Here is a 17,766-nt window from a genome sequence, read left to right on the forward strand (position 1 = left end):
AGCACGATACAATAAGTAAATGTTATATAAAAAGTTAGTACTAAATGCTGGCGTATACAAATAATATATAAAAGGTACCGGTAAACAGTGAAAACGATATAGAAAGAAACAAATCAATATAAACTAACTAACAAGCTGACTTATTGATGAATAAATATAATCAATAGAAAAAAAATTATAGTCATTTTAATATACGTTTTTTTCGGTTACTAGATAGAATAAAAAAGAAATAAATAGAATAGAATCTTAAACATGGCGCATAAGGAAAAATATTTTTCTTGCATAATATTGCACGGAAAATAGTCGATATAAACATGACTCAGTATTGACAGATAAACAATTTCTACCATTGCAGTTTGCAAAAACAAGAAAACCGATGGAATATCGAAAACAGTTTGCGTTGTTATAAAAACAGAAAAGTTTGTATATTTTATAATGGCTTATAAATATAGTTAGAGTCAATTATTTCGAGTTATCTAGAACTCAATTTATTAAAAAAACTCTAAATAAAGTAAAAAATAATGCTAACTTCTGTTTATACACACACATACATATATCTCGAAAATAATGAATTGTTAAAAATGCATTTGAGGCAAAAAAATAGTCAAAGCGAGAAATCGGATGCAGATCGCATGAAGCGAATGCACTTATACGGGCTTGCAGGTCTTGCAAATAAATGATTGAATGTTCGTATTTCAAGTTGCGGAGGAAACGATGCGGGTTGCGACCAACTATTTCAATAGACATAGTACTTATACATACGTCACGCAACTATCATTTAGAGATCTAAAATATCAAAGCTTAAGCTGTATGATTAACATAACGGCGAACGATAAGATAGAAATATTAATTCTACGTTCAAGTAATACATATGTGGCAAGTATAAGTGCAGAAACTTTCGTAATCTATCATCACTTCTGCCATCGTATTACCTGTCATCCGTGATAATCATCACGCGCACGTATCGGGGTGTAATACAAAGAGGTGTTAAAGCCCTAAAAGCTTTCTTTCATCGACGAAGTGATAGAAGATGCAAAAGCCCCTAATGATGCGAATGGAAAAATGCGGGACGCGTTGTACGCGTGACACACACGCGGAATCGAAGACGATGACGAGACGCGGAAGAAGGGGGAATAGTCGCGGGAGGTCGAAGGGGATTGTCGTAGGTTGTGGGTGGTCGGAGGAGAACGGGAGTTTCTCGCGTGCAGCCTTGACATGGGCCAGGAAATCAATGGGACCTCCAACACCGATGCAAACTCGGTCAACCGAGCCGCACAACGAACGGCCCACGTCCATAATGTCGCGCGGATGTACCGCACTGTCGATGTACAGCAATCGATGCGAGATCCTATCCAAACGCCAGCCATCGAATTTGTACCCCTGAATCAGATGTCGACAAAAACTAGCAATCTGTCGCTTAGGGTTGGCGATAAGCCCCGAGACGTTTGTTGATAAGCGCGATTCAGCGAAATTTGCGAAAAGAGCAAGCCGCGATATAAATCTCTCACTAAAGCGATAGAAATAAAATAAAACGCGAATAATGGTTTAATGAAAATCCACTTTTGAAATTTTCTATTGTGTGTTAAAAGCTATTTTGACAAATGACAATTGATTTTAGATAATCTGCTTTTCTTGTTCAGAATATTCACTTTCTTGTTTATGGATAAACACAGTTTACACGAATTTTATTTTTACACTATATTGTATTTTTATACACGAAGCACCCAAATAATAAAATTGCACGCACAGCCAAAAAAAAAGATTCGCGTTATCGATATCAAAGCTAGTTTGTATTATATAAAAAAAATCGATACGCTATGTATTTCTGAAAGTCGTGATCTCGATCCAACGTCCATCCTGCTGTCTATCGCGATGATGGCATCGATGCCGATAGGCAGGAAATGAAACGACATTTCAAAGGAAACGTCAAACAGTCCGGTAGGCACGCCTCGCCGATCAGAAGCAACCACTCCATCTGTTCTCTCCACTTGATTTCCCTACATCAGATATCAAGTAACGAAACAGATATCTACATTTCGCAAATGACACACTACATCGATAGGAAAATGGATAGATAATAAACAGATGCATTCTCTATCCTATATAGAACTACAGTTTCTCGTATTCACATTTTTATACGAGATACGCGGACTCGAATTATATACTAAACATTTATCGCTGATTCAAAACGCGAGAAAAAAGGACAAAAAATTCACAATAAATCAAAATATAAGAGAGAAAGGAAAAAATCTATGATAGCTATCGCGCAATTTAACATGTCAGTTCGACGATAGACAAAGTGCTTTCGTCGACATTAATGTTATTGATGAGAAACAACGGTCGCGACAATAGAGGCTGGCCTCCAACGTAACCCGCAATCGCGCGGTCGTGTATCTGCATGTCAGAACCTTGACGAGAGCGCGGCCAGAGCTGCCAATCAATGGCGAGGACATCACCCTCGACGACTAACGTCTGCGTCCTTGATCGTCCGTTTGCCGCGCCGTGCGCGACTAAAGCCGCTACACGTTCGGAATACTTGAGGCGCCGAGGTCGAGTTAGGGCTAAATTCCAGGGCTAACTAATAGCAACGAAAGTACAATAGCATCTTCTATAGATATGTGGATTTAAAGGAGAAAGAGCATACGTTGGCGATAGAGCCAACAGCGGGAAAACGCCACGAGTGGCGTGAGAACTGCAAGTAGATATAACGCTACTTTGTACAAACATGTCGATTGATTATGTCGTTGAATCGCGGATAATTTTTAACACGAAATATATGTATATGTATATTGAACCCCGTACATTTTCACAAATGATATTGTACACAGAGAGAATTTTCTCCTAGAGTTTATCCTGAAAATTATGGTAATCATGGGACAATATACTAGTATGGAAAGAATTTTATGAGAATTTCTGATTAATATTCACAATAATAATATCTATCACAATAAAACATGTTTGATTAATTTTACTAAACTGCATAGTAAAATTTATCTAACATATTTTATATTTTATTGTGATAGATATTATTTTTATTGTGACAAATATTTATCAGAAAAATTCTTATAAAATTTTTTCCATACCATATTGTCCCTCGATTACCATGATTTTCAAGATAAATTCTAAGAGAAAATTCTCTCAGTGTATCAATAGATAGTCTGGAAATATATGTTTCATATTCGTAATTATTTAAGACATACTCTCAATTAGACATTTATTATTTTCTCTGATATTTAGTCTCTAATTTAAACTATAAAATTATTTTAAAAATTTGCAAGTTATATATGTGTGTGTGTGTGCTGTAAACTGTTTTGCTTCTGCTTTTAATGAAAGTTAGATTAAAAATCAAATTTTCCGTATATGCGTTATATGGAATGGTATTTTGTTTGTAAAGTTAAACAAACATTGAAATAATTTTCATGTTGGTTATATTCAGTTGATTATTTTATCAGAAATATATTTCGATATGTGGCGCAATCGAGCGTCATAACGTTATAAATCTTGGGCGTAGTTATCATTCAACTATAATAATGATTTAATTTGTTATAACGCCGCTGGCATCGGAATTAAACAGCCTCGTACGATATGTGCATTCGCGAAATTACAAAAAATATGAGAAACCAGAAAAACAATCCGAGCGATGTGTTTTGTAATTTAACGTATGAATAGGATCAGGCGTTCGTGTCTATGTGTTTGCTACGTGAACAAATGTGCAGCGAACTGTCGAATACGAATAGAGGAAATGTGTGTGTGTATGTGTGTGTCGGCGTCAACGTAGGAACGTAATAAAAGAACTTTCTAGGTCGCATTAAGGTAATGCATCGTGGTTACCTCGTCGAAATTTGTCTAAAAGTTAAGCTAGAACAACAAGCAAAGCTGAGTTTTTCCGTCGAATCAAAAACCAGTTCATGCTACCACCCGCTCCCGTAATTTGCATATGACAATCTTAAGAAAAGGAACAGCCTTGTGTGATGTGTCGAGAGCTTTTCGTCTTTGTATATCAGATATCTTAAAATCAGCTGAAAATATCTTGATGATAAGTATTTTAAGACAAATCTTCAATAAATTATTCTCTAATATTAATCGTTCTGTTTTTCAAATTAAATATTAAATATCTTATATGAGATAATAAAATCTTAATTTATATTGTAATGTAAATGTCTCCAATAACCATTGTTATGTTAAGTAAAAATTGCTTTCAAATAATTCGTCATTAAAATATTTGTCAGTAATAATGGAATATGTTGTACATTTCAAAACGATGTTTTGAAATATCGATATGCCTGTCGTGGACATATCACTTTATTTGTTCAAATATTATTCTTTTCAATAGATTCGTGACTCTTCTAACTGATCTCATTCTCATCACGCCAATAACAACTATAAACTATAAATACAAAATTGCGGAATAATTTCGCATCTTCGAGCGTCGGTGATTATATCCCACGCAACTTCACACATCAATTGCACCCTATGTCAAGGTTATTTACTTTTATTCTTCCGACGCGCATTATGAATTTCTGATCAGCGTTGGGACACGTGTCCCAAGTCGATGAGAAATATTTATAACGTTATCGACCGCATTTCCGCATTGCACGACTGCGTCGGCAAACGAAGCATTTCAGTTGTAATTACCAATTATAGTAATTTTCATACAATTGAATCGATAACGACGCGACGTTCTAAATCGTCTTTGCGTCCAGCACGATTGACGCCGTCGTTATTTTACAATGTAGAACAAGCTGCCACAGATGCATATCGTTAATAAAAACGTTCGTCGAAAAGAATCTCGGCGAATCTGAGACGAAAAAGAGTCTTTGCTGCCCTCGCGACAGTCCAAGCCGAGATAATTGGATAAAACCCGACGGATAATTTCTCTCCGGCGAACATAATTACTGGCCCGTATTTACGCGGACCACTCTCGCAAGTCAAGGCGTATATAGTCGGCTGAAAAAAGCACCGACAATGCCAGTACCGACGGCGAACCCCTCCCGTGTATAAAAAGCCATTGCAATCACGCGGTATACTGGCACGCTAATGGGGCATTGATATAATTAACTACTATACCTGTGCGCTCTTATCGAGCTCGTACGTCGCTGAAGCCGCCGTCGCCGTCGCCGTGTCTCACGAACGCACACCTGAAACAAAAATAACACCAATATATATACGGTGTTTCAAGTGTCGTGCAAGTTCTCTTGACTAAAACTAATAGCATGTTCGCGTCTGAAATGGATTAAATCCAATTAAATTCAATTTTGATTAATTTATTCGTAAGTGAAATACATACATATATAGAAATAATTTTACATTCAGAGTTCTGAATTTTTTAATTATTTAATATTCATGTTTCTACTATTGAACTTAACTTCTTTTTAATTAAATTCTTTTAAAAACTTGGTTTTTATTATATATTATAAGATTGCACAACGAGAATTATTTCTAGGACATGTATAATTTTACCTTCTTCAGAAATAAATATGCATATATGTAATATTTAATTTTAACATAAAAATAATCGGTCTCTTTTTACTCAGCTAATTTAAGGAGATTTCAGCAAAGGTTAAGGAGAAAGTAAATCAATATGAAATTCCTGCTTTTTAATTAAAAGTTTTTACTTGTCAGGATTGTATAATGTTAATATAATAAGGAAAAAATTGTTTATATACTTGAGGTACCTTCTACATCTTTTATACTCTAGATAAAGTATTGCAAAACGCAACTGGCACTTGCGCGCACGCGATTACTTCATTTTCGCGAATTTCTGCTCCTTGACTTGCGCATTAACTTGTGCATTACATCTTCAAGATTGTATTTTTTTATTTTTATTTAATCCGCAACAAAGAACGAGCACGTCGAGCGGAAGTATCGCGTCCGTAATGATGGGGAAAGTCGATGGAAGGGCCAACCACGAGCACGCACGAGTCGAGCAAAATCGAGGGATAGAATATACGGAGAGAGAGGAAAATCCCGGGAGTTATGTACGTGCGCGGAGAGAGAACATTGAATTAAGGGCTAAACTGAATTTTGCGCGCAAATTTGCAAAACTTTTTCATATTTTTCGATGTATCCGGCTTTAACACGATAGAGAAGCACACACTTTACTTTTTCATCGTTCGAAATGTGCACCACGTATGCGCATGCATATCCGAGGGAAATAAGAATAATCTTCCGTGCCTCGAAAACGATATGTAGTGATATGAAATAAAAAGAAAATAAATATGAACAAATAAAGGAAATTTTTATCGCAGAAAGCCATTGATAAAATTGTAATTTTATTAATCGCTTTGATAATGCGTCAAGTTCTTTTATTATTCATCAGAATAGAAAGAAAAGTGCAAAAAATCAAAATTATATATATTCGCAATTAATGATGATAATATTTTAGAAAAATTAACATACAATGTAGATCAAACGTTTGGAAAGAAAATTCACAAACTTGTAATTGAATAAAAAATTTTGTTTTCCGTAAAGTAACATTATTTTAATTAATAAAAAAATTATTATATATTTTCCTCTCTTATATTTATTCTTACTTCATATAACTGCCTCATATACTTCAAACAGTTGTATATTGGTACATAGTTTAATTTCCTGTATAATTAAATTTTGTATCACTCTCTGTACAGTATAACAATTCTCGAGTACATAGTTTCAAAATTTCCCTTGATCTACTACGCTAGATTTTAGCACACTTTCTGAGAGCTGAGAGTTCGCGTGCGCCTGATCAAAGATCGACTCGCATACCTTGAGTAGAAACAGCACGATACCGACGACGTGCCGACCTTACTTTATTATCGGCCATCATAAGTACGCCTGCACGCAGGCTGAATTTTCTCTATATCGTGACTTTTTCCCGCCCTCATAAATTCAGTGAACGAAATGCTAATGTATGTTAACATTAGATCGATACCATTCGCGTCGTCGCGAATCGATACATGCAAATGATCGATTAAGAATGCAGATTCATAGATTCGCCGATTTAATCGCAAATATACAAAGTAATCGAACACACATCCCGTCTCTCTCGATTAAAAGCAATTCTCGTTTCCATGAACTCATCCGCGCGACTCGACGTGATAAATTTCATGTTTGGTAGATGGACGAATCTCGCACGAGCATTAAGTACGACGAAGAAATCAGAGTAATCCGCGCGTCGGCCACCGCCGCACGTGTGACTAAATTCCCTCGTACGAAGCTCCGGAGCTTCTACATCGGATGAAAATCAAAAGCCAAGCCTTGTCAGGCGAAGCCTGAATATTCATGATTAATATTTGAATATTACAAACTGCAGTTAGGGAAAGGAGAAAGAGAAGAAGAAGGCTCTTTGTCACTCCTAAAACATTTACATAAAATGATTACCGTTTAACATCAGTGTGATTTTAAGTATGAGAGAGAGTTAGAAATTACATAGTCACTGTGTGCTGAAACGGCTAGAACAATACGTTTGCTATTAATAGTAATTAGTAATTTGCATTAACTTTATTTATCATATATAGTTATGAGATAAATGTCGTAGCAATGTTGTATCAACGAAAATTAGTATGCATTTAGAACCGTGTTCAACATTAAGTCTGTATGTTATATGTTAAGTGCTTTCCCACCTGCACTCATGATAATTGCGACAATTAGTTGAAAATGCATCATTTCGGCATGTGTGATCAAAATTCCCAAACTCGCGTCTTCATAATTACACCAAGAGTCAACAGCAATCATTGCTAAGCACAATGTTTGAATATTTATGATTAATATTTAAATATTAGAAACTATAATTTGTGATGTTTAAGCGTACATTTTGTTGATTGTAGAATATCAGCGTGAAATTATATCCCAATAATATCAATCTTCAAATATCTCATAAGATAATAAAGTAATTAATAATAAATATAAATCTTGTTTACTGTAATTATAAAGAGAAAAAAAACGGTGAAGGAAAATTAGAACGCCATGCGTTTGAAACGTTAGAGATTATCGATAATCCACGTTAACATTCTAGAAATAGTTCATGGGAAAGTTAGGATATGTACGCGTTGTTCGTGTCAAGAACTATCTTCACTGCACGTCCCGATGCTCTGACTCGCGAAGTCTCTCGGCAATATTCCTGATAAAACTCTATTTAGCCGAAAGCCATTTTAATAACCTTGCAATGAATGAAACTTGCACGGATGTTTGATATCATAGAGAAATCGAAGTAATCCGAGCATCGATAGTTTCTGCACGTAAAACAGCCATGTACTCACTAATATTAAACACTAACTAAGTGTACTTGTATTTCATACACGCCTGCAGCAGGTTGCAAAACGTAACTATTATACACAATAGCATGATCGATGTATGTATGTACATCACGTACCAGCTCGGTTAATCAGTATCATAATTACTGTTTGCAGTGATTAATAATTGCGCGAGATATATTTAAAAATGCATGTAACATTCGCGCTGAAACTTGTGATTAATTAAGTACCATTAGCATTATAATATTATATTGTGATCACAGTCTATATAATTAATATATTTATTTTATATTTAATTTGTAATAGAGAAAATATAAAAAAAAACACACACATTCGTATATTTTTAAATAAATAAAATATCATTTAGAGAAATGAGAATTAATCAAATAATAAAGTAAATAATTAATTCTATTAATAATAGAGTTATCAGACATTTTATATTAAAAAACATCAACAATTACATATATTCAATTTCCAGTTAAATATTAACGACTAATTAATTCAGATATCTCATTAAAAATAATCTTATTTATCTGCTTTGATCATCAATCGTACGTCACAAAGCATGTTAATGTAGTTAATTCCTTATCCACGTCCGATAACCGGATAGAACTCGTTGGACACAACAGAGAAATCAGAGTAATCCAAATGCCGTCGCATATGGAACTTTCTTGTATGTATCTGTACTATAGTCCACGTACATAGACCGACATATATCATATACCAAAATCGGAGTGTTATTAAGCACAACTCGAATATTCATGATCGATATCCGGATACTCTTTAATTAATGTCTGGATAATAATATGGCCTGCAAGCGACTCGCTTGAAATATCCTCCTTCCTCCTCACTTGCTTTAATTATAAAATCGATCGTTTATCACTGAAATACGTACGATTAGAAAATGTTAAATAAGGCTATCATTAAAATCTCATTAAGATGAGAAAAGACTCAAGTTACAACAATTGTAAAGTTAAACTTCTACGACCGCAAAAATTCGCGTTATTCTAAAACAAGCTCATCCAAGTTTTTCCTCGCGAGTAAAACTTTTCTTCAACTTTAGCAGATCTGTATTCTATAAAGTAAAATATTTGCACCACTAATTAACGACCTAAAATTCTTTACCATTGCCATTCCGCTGTTCTGTAACCGAATGTATAAAAGTTAATTCTATTTTCTCTTTTTAATAAATCTGAACTTCGAACTGTTACTTAAAAGCTGTCGATCCTAAAAATCGCTGGCGTTTACCGCAGGATTTCCGTGTAACGCGATTAATGGCTCATCCACATTCGCTAACCGGATGGAAGTACGACGGAGAGACCGGAGTAATCCGGAATAATAAGTCAGTCGCAGCCGTGAACCTCGGGTTCTGCCTGTGTGCGCCCATCTGTGCTCACATTGCTCCACCCATCGGCATGTAAGCATCCCTGTCCGTGAGCACGGACACATATGGACACGGGTGCACCGCGATTACATCGATGGCGGCATTATCGGAAAGTGCATTACCAACGCCTGCCCTCTCTCGCGCGAATCTCTATCTCTATCTCTCTGTGCGCGAAATGCACTCAGCATAAGCGCGTTAAACGGCCCCTTACTTCCCGATCAGGGCTCGACGATCGACCCTGAAGGTATTACCAATGTTGCGACGACGATGGATAGACAGACAGATAGTCACACAGACACAGACGGTTAAAGACGGGCAAAGTTTGTTAGACGTAACCAGAAATTTCTCCACACTCTATGGAATGCAAATATTAGTCCTGACTCTCTATAATAACGCATTTATAACATAAATATTTTCTCTGCAAAGTCACTTCACGCGCGTATCTTACAATTAGATCAGTTTTCAGACTTACGGCAGTTATGTTTTCTCTGCTCTTTTAATTTAATTTAATATGCGTCGCAAGAATCTCGAAATAATTGAGATATTTTTTTCGATTCTGTAAAAAAGCAGGCTTGATCTCTGACAAAATTAATATTATCTGTAATTAAGAATATTTCGATAGAATTATTTATATTAAAAAAAAGATATCAATATATGCACACCGATTATCATGCATAAAAGACTAAAAGAACTCATCATAAAAACAAGCATTTCAATATCTGCAATTATTTATATAATTTTAGATACTAAATAATTTTGGCATCTATAAATTTGTAAATGAATGAAAAATTGATTAACGCTAACGAGCTAAATCGTAAAACTGCACAATATTGCGTTATATCTACATTTAATTTATTAAGTAATTTGAAGAGATAAATAAATGAGGAAAATTATATGTGAAGATTATGTAATTAGAGCTTTGTTAAATGATATTATTCATCTCTGACGAGTTTATCTTTCGAGGTATGTTTGCGGTAACACATAATCTCCAGAGGTCTCTTTACCATAAACGAATTAAAAGATCAACATCACAGATATCTCACTTAAGAGGTATAGCGCGAATTTCGCGCGAGGACGGTGTAAATGGCCATTTTCCATTTCTTACAAAATAAATATAGAAATAAATGCAGTATAAAAGAAATTATATATAAATAAAAAGAAATTTAAAAATCTGCGCGCTAGATTTAAATTATAAGTAATCGCCAAGCAATTGCAAGACTATACTTATATAGAAGTCTGCGCTGATACGCAATAATTTATCTTTTCTCACATGTCTACTAAATATTAAAGCGACATTGGAGGAAATTCCGAGGAATCCGAAATCTTTATCAATTCATAAAAAACAAAAATATAATTTTTATTTACTTTGTTGTTTATAGTATATTGTTAATGTATAGTTTATCACATATTTTTCTTAATCTTCTCATAATAGTCTTTGGCTTATTTAAAGCAATCTTTTCTTGATATATCGAAGAACAATACGATTGACATGCAAATAAATTTTTAAATATTTTACAACACAGTCGCAGTGAGTTCTAATAATACACAAATTGATATTGGAAAGCTCTTACTTATCAAATACATAGAATATCCCGAGGTGAACCGAAGACAAGAAATAGCGATCGTTCGAGTCGATTTCATTTTGCCAGTACATCCTGGCACGAAGGTAAAGGCATCGCGTTTCCAAGAGTCGAACTCTTGATTGGCAGATCGACATAAGCCGCGTTCGTGTCGGGGCCGTTCCCGTTGGCGTGGAACACGATAAAGCGTAACTTTATGACAAGGTCTTGGTACACCATTCACGTGAAACTGCAGCCCGCAAATGGCTTGAACTTTGCAAGACGCTTTCGAATATCTCTATGATAGGAACCGCGATGAATTCCTTATCCTTATAAAAACCATTGCGTGCAAGAATATTGTTTCAAGAAGCATTTCAACAATATTACACGGCGTGGTACTTTGTCAATCGCCAAAAGAGATATTTGCTCCATAAAATTGTAATCATAGCAAGTTAGAAATAATTTACTCTGTTTTAACAATAATTTACGGAAAAATATCTATTTTGATAAATTTTATTTTTTTTTAATACTTATGTGTATTAAATATTTAATATATAAATAATTTGACAACGTAATAAGTAATAAGAGCGCATGATTTTTTATGTAAAAGATAATAAAAATTTATGGTCAGTATTGCAGAAAAAATTTTGTTACTGTTATATTCGCTAAATTACCATTAAAATATTAATTTCGCGTTCCGCCGAAATTTTCATCAAAATCTCAAATAAATATTTTTACAATAAAATTGTTATAATCATATATGTTTTAGAATAATAATTATATAATTTTAAAATTTAGAAAAATTAGATCTCTGTGCCAGATTTCCACGGCATTTATGATTCTCATTAACTATATGTGTAATTTGATTCTTTTTTCGTGCGAGACATTTTTGCAGAATTTTCGTAAAGAAATTGCAATTTCTATTTATTCTTGCTTATTGCTTATCGATCGCGTACCTTCACCGATTCCCGACAAAATCATCGCGATTTTGCGTGTCCAGCTTGCATTACGAAGCCTCATATATCGTTATCGCCGATAACAGTTGTCCGCCTCTATCGTTGATCTCTATCACGTGCTATCCTTACTTCAATATGATCCGAATCGAATGTTCATTGCGATACGTTTTACAAGATTTATGGCCGTTCAATTTTCTGTTGTCGAAATCGTCGAACAAATGTTCTCACCACGCGATTCTCTTCCTTCATTTGCTACGTCAATTATAAAAAAATTACATTTATGCAAAATGTTCAGAATTTGTGTAATATAATTATAATGTTTTAAATAGCAAAAAGAGGAATAGAAGCCTAACAATATTTAACCATCCTTATATGTTAACAAAATTACCACAATTTTTTTTCTAAATATATTATATATATAAAGAAATAAGCATTCAGCGAGAGGGGAAATCTAAAAACAGAACCAGTTTTATCTTCTCGCAAAGTTTGTCGTGCGCATGGTGAAAGCAAGTACCACATTTGCAGACAAAGAAAGTGGTGGTCGATTAATCTTAGCTTGTTCTCTTCCAGTCATGAAAGACCTTAATAACAAAGGTGCGCTCTGTTGGCTGCGAGAGGCCGGCGCGGCGTAAGAATAACGTTCGTTGCTTTCGGAGTTGGCATGTCCATTACGTAGGTAATAGTAGCAGTCTGCAGTGTGTTCGCGTTCCGTTGATGGTGTTGGTGAGAGAATTGCAAGGCGATTCGCTTCGGAGTTTCTCTTCACCCCCGGCCCTGCGGCTTAATGCGATTCTCGTGGATTTTAGATCGGGGTGTACGGGTTCGTGGTCCGATTCCGCGTTAAAATTATTGCGCGTCGCGCGAACAAACGCGACCGTTAATAAAAAATTGTTCGTGCCCGTTTACATTATACGTATAACCGAGATTTTTTCCCTCTCTCGGTATTATCAATGCGACGAAAAATGTAGATTAAAAACCGCGCGCTGAATTATAAAGCTCACACGGGATGGTAAACGCATACATAATATCGCACGAGCTGATGATATTTTATGGTCTGACGTCGCCATAAATTATGCTAATGATAAAACGACGGTATATAATGATATTAAAGCTGCCGTACGGTATATACATATATATACATATTCTGTCAGAGGCGGAACTGATTGTGAGTAACAAGGTCATGTTTCTTCTCTAACTGGCAGCTCTTCTTGAGAGAAATATACATGGTTATACGGAGCGATGATAAAAAATGCTGCAATACGTACGTGATATATACGAGATATGTACCTCGAAATGAAAAAAATTGTCGTTTATTTCATGAAGCAGACGCATTTGTAGTTATTACTCTCGAGACCGTGTTCATAACGGGATAATAAAATAAGCGGGAAAAAGGCACCCATAAAATGGCATGATATGCATCTCGTATACCTCATTAACGTTGATAACGTTCGCTGTCACGCAAAATGATGAAGACTTAGTAAGGCCAAAAGTGGGAAGGGACGAAGGATGTCACATTGGAGTTGAAATTTACTGCCGCATCGAAAACGTTATATATGCATCGATAGAGATGAGGCATTCAATATTTCGGCGATAATAGCCCGTATCTGTTTCCTTGTGACTACGATAACTCGTGTTATGAGCAAATGATACAGATAATACATACTATCTTCCCTTTCCTTCATCACATCCACAAATTTGTAAACGTAAATTAATTAATTTTATTTATTAATCGAATTATTAAAGTGATCTATTCTATCTAATAAAAAATGTGTTTTACCCATATCAGTTTAGAAAACATGCAATATATAAGAGAAAATGTCAGTGAAAAAAGATATATGTAGCACGCCAGTTTGACTTAAGTATGTTATAAGATTATGAAAAGACGCGTAATATAATTTTTTTTACAATTTCAAGTTAAAAGCATATATCATGTGAGTTTCCCGTCTTTTCACTCTGCGAACCAAAGTATGCGAGCATTCCTTCCTCACTTGCTATGAATGCTCTCGAATACTCGGAGTGCTCTCAGAAGACGAACAGCACAAAATCAGGGAGATAAAAAGTTTGACAGAACACCGAAAAAATTTCGCGGAAAAGACGGAATCGCGGAGCGAGAAGAGACTTGCTGACCGAGAAACATCAGAGTCAGTATAATTTACGTAATAAAAAATATTAGAAACTTATATATCGTCGAAGCGCCACCGGCCGGAGAGGACGTCGTTGCTTGTACCATCGATCTTGGTTAATTATGCAAGCTATGGTCGCGACCTTTAATGGCTTTAATAACGGAGGTGCACGCTGCGCGCGGGATGCAAAAGGCCGGCATAAATCGCAAGAATAGTCCCCCTTTCCCCCCTCTCTCTCTCTCTTCAAACCTTCCCTTCCCGTTTTCTCTATCGTGCTCTCCCCCGTCCGGGTTACAGTGACATTTCCATTACGTAATAACGGCCAGGTAACGGCGGCGCAATTTTATTGTCACCCAAGTTAATGAGAATGCAGCGCCTTAATTATTAAAAGTAATGAGACTGCAGTTAGCCGGCTATATCGCGGCAGCAATGCGCGATAGTCCATAAATCGTCCGCAATCTTCGTTTCTCGTACGGTATAGTATAGGCGAAGGGACACTTAGCTGGATTTTCCGTTAAAGGATCGCATAAAGCTCAAGAAATTCGACCATGAATCGTAATGGAGTTAACGAGATCTAATTATGAATCAAATGTGTGCGCAGAGAGTTCAACGTCTATATATTATATTCTCTATCTAATCCTCTTCAGTTTCGGCTAATTCAAAGTGTATTATGATTTATGATATAAAATTTTTAAGATTAATTTTTAAACAGAATAATATATAATTAACTTATTACGGATTATTCGTTTCTATTAATAAATTACAGCAATAGAAATATTGCTGTTACGTGTTATTCATGTTACATGGCGTAGATTATTTCTTAATATTTTCGCTTTATTATTTATAGGATCCCTTTTGAGCCTATATTAATAAAAACTATTCACTAAATCGTTTTGATCTCCTATATTAATAGAATCAATTTAATCGAAGGTTAAAATGCGTGACAATATTTTGCAGCATCCGCTTTAATTGCATTCTCTTTTTGTTGATTTATAATACCTGTTCTTTCTAAAGATTTTGAAGTTTGCGCGCTTTTCAATAATTAATTTTCCAGTGATTAATATTTATGACAATGGTAAAGAAAGTTTTGCTTGATTTAACCAGCTGAATCATACGATATTTTCATCGTTAACATCATAGTTAACCTTACTACATTAAGTAAATCCTGTGCCTATAGTTAGTGTCACTTAACACTAAAAATATCTACGGCCGTGTACGTATGAGCGCACATAATCAATAATTACGTACGTTTTATATTTACGTTGGCATTATACCGCGGCGTAGAAATCTTGCCCGTCTCTAATGCTTAAATATTATCGGAATAAAATTTTTAAAAATCCTTATACTTTATAGATTTCTCGATTGGAATTTACTTCAATTCAATTTCAACATTAAAATACGAATAATTATACCATAAAATGCGTGACAATATTTTGCAGCATCCGCTTTAATTGCATTCTCTTTTTGTTGATTTATAATACCTGTTTTTTCTAAAGTCAATTATATCGATAAATTTATATCTTATATTATCTTTTTTCGCGAATAACATTAAATATAGAGTAATAGTTATATGTTTTTAAATATTTTACATATTTCGGAAGATTAAAAACAACGCCAGAGATAAAATTATAATGCTATATTAGAATGTAATACTGAAGAATGCTTTTAATATAATCTCTTATTTATATATTTATAAAGTACAGAATCACGCTGTTGATTTCCTTAAAATCTACGTTTAAATATAGATTTGAAATTTTGCTCATCTCTAAGAGCTAATTTTGCTTCAAGAAGAAATAAAGAATTTATAAAATGCAGTATCTTCAGTGCAAATGAATAATTAAACAGAAAAGTACGAAAATTCTTTTAAAGTAGTTTTAAAAATGTAGTGCATCAGAGAGTAATTTTTTTATCATTCGTAAAGTGATGTGTCGTCTCTTAATCATTTTTAAAGAAACACTCATAGAATCAATATATATATATATATATATATATATATATATATATATATATATTATTCTCGCGTTCTAGCTCAATGGCTTATTGTCTGAATTCCCAAGAGCATCGCGTGTCCTGCAGATAAGCCCACAGTGAATCTGTAATAAAGCAATGGGTTTCGCCAAAGTGCTGAGACATCGTCGTCGTCGTCGTCTACAAGATATACCTGTACGAGGTATCATTGCCGTCGGACGCGTTTATCTAGGATCTTAGTTAATCGCCGACATTCGCAATCGCAGGTACGTCGCAACAGGACGAAAAGGGCAACGAGTGGCAATAAAGACGATGGAGAACGATGTCTTTGTCGTCGACATCGAGGTTCGCCCCTGTGTTTCGCTTATATCTTCGATCTCGGTTATTCGCGTCGGGTGTTACAGTCTCATTGTTTACATTCATAACTAGGAGCAAGCTCGCGACGAAAAGCAGGACGAATAGTGTCGAAGACAATGAAGCTTCGACGTCTTTATCGCGATCGTCGCCGCGAGGTCCCTGTAGAAGCCGGGGCACATTGTCGATAATGATTTCATTTATTCTTAAAAAATCATTTAATTTTTGCTACGCCGTGCTATTAATGAAAGGCATCGAGATATCGCCATAACTCAATTATTTCAAATACTCGAATTATTTATATAATTATTAATTTATTTATATTATTTAGTGTTTTAATTATTATTCTTATATTGTATCTATGAGAGTATCTCTACAACTATTGCGAATTATTACACAACTCCTCATAATCATTCAGGATCAATTTTTATGTCGTTAATGACCAAAATAAAATATCCCCATAAGAGTCAGCTGATACTAAAATTATTTTCTGCTTTGAATGAAAGATAGTTCTATAATATGATTTTACGTACAATAATCGAAGATATATCGTGCACGAATTAATAATTAAAACAAAGCACAAGCGTTATAATAATTGTGTTATTGATAATGTAAATAAATGTATATAAAGCATCAATAATATTATATGTTGGAATATTAACAAGCATTGTATTATTCTTTCTCTCTCTATCTCATCGAGGATTAATCATATTTATATTGAAACGTTGCTATTTAATTATTATATACGGTAGTATTATAAATTAGCGCTACGTATTGCAGAAAACTACTTGATAAAACTAATATATCGTAAATAAATTAATGTTCAGTATTCTAAACGTGGATGTGTGTGTAATATTTTATGTTTGTAATATTTCGACCACAAAATTTATAAAAGTGTAAATTTTAAAAATATTTCTCTTAATATTGCATATAGAAGAGGTAAGAGATCTATTTTAGAAAATTTATTCTCATAAGTTTAAACATGGAAATGCGTGAGCATTAGAAGTTCTACTAATTACAGATGTCATTAGACATAAGAGTCAATTAATTTGACTTATTCAAAACAAACCAGCAGAGAATAGAAGTCGAACAAACTAACTAAAAAACCAGAGGCAAAAGGAAAGAGAAATGACAAGCATCATCCTATGCATGAATAATATACGCGCTTATGCGCGCGCGAAGAGGCTGTGA

At 34.6% G+C, this 17,766-nt stretch overlaps 2 protein-coding genes across 14 annotated transcripts in view; one reads left to right on the forward strand and one right to left on the reverse strand.

The window, feature by feature from the left end:
- The window catches only part of LOC145933077 (uncharacterized), a 229,973-nt gene that overhangs the window by 193,851 nt on the left and 18,356 nt on the right, over positions 1 to 17,766 (reverse strand). Inside the window, exon 4 of the mRNA XM_083032525.1 lies at positions 5,068 to 5,138. The gene's annotated coding sequence lies outside the window, so the exon portion shown is untranslated. The remainder of the gene's footprint in view (positions 1 to 5,067; positions 5,139 to 17,766) is intronic.
- Positions 1 to 17,766, forward strand: part of Rdl (Resistant to dieldrin) — an 82,433-nt gene that overhangs the window by 7,451 nt on the left and 57,216 nt on the right. The gene's annotated exons all lie outside the window — the stretch shown is intronic.

Source organism: Prenolepis imparis, unplaced genomic scaffold, assembly GCF_030444845.1.
Source record: "Prenolepis imparis isolate NDT839.2.m4 unplaced genomic scaffold, iyPreImpa1.0 SCAF_2, whole genome shotgun sequence".
NCBI lineage: Eukaryota > Metazoa > Arthropoda > Insecta > Hymenoptera > Formicidae > Prenolepis > Prenolepis imparis.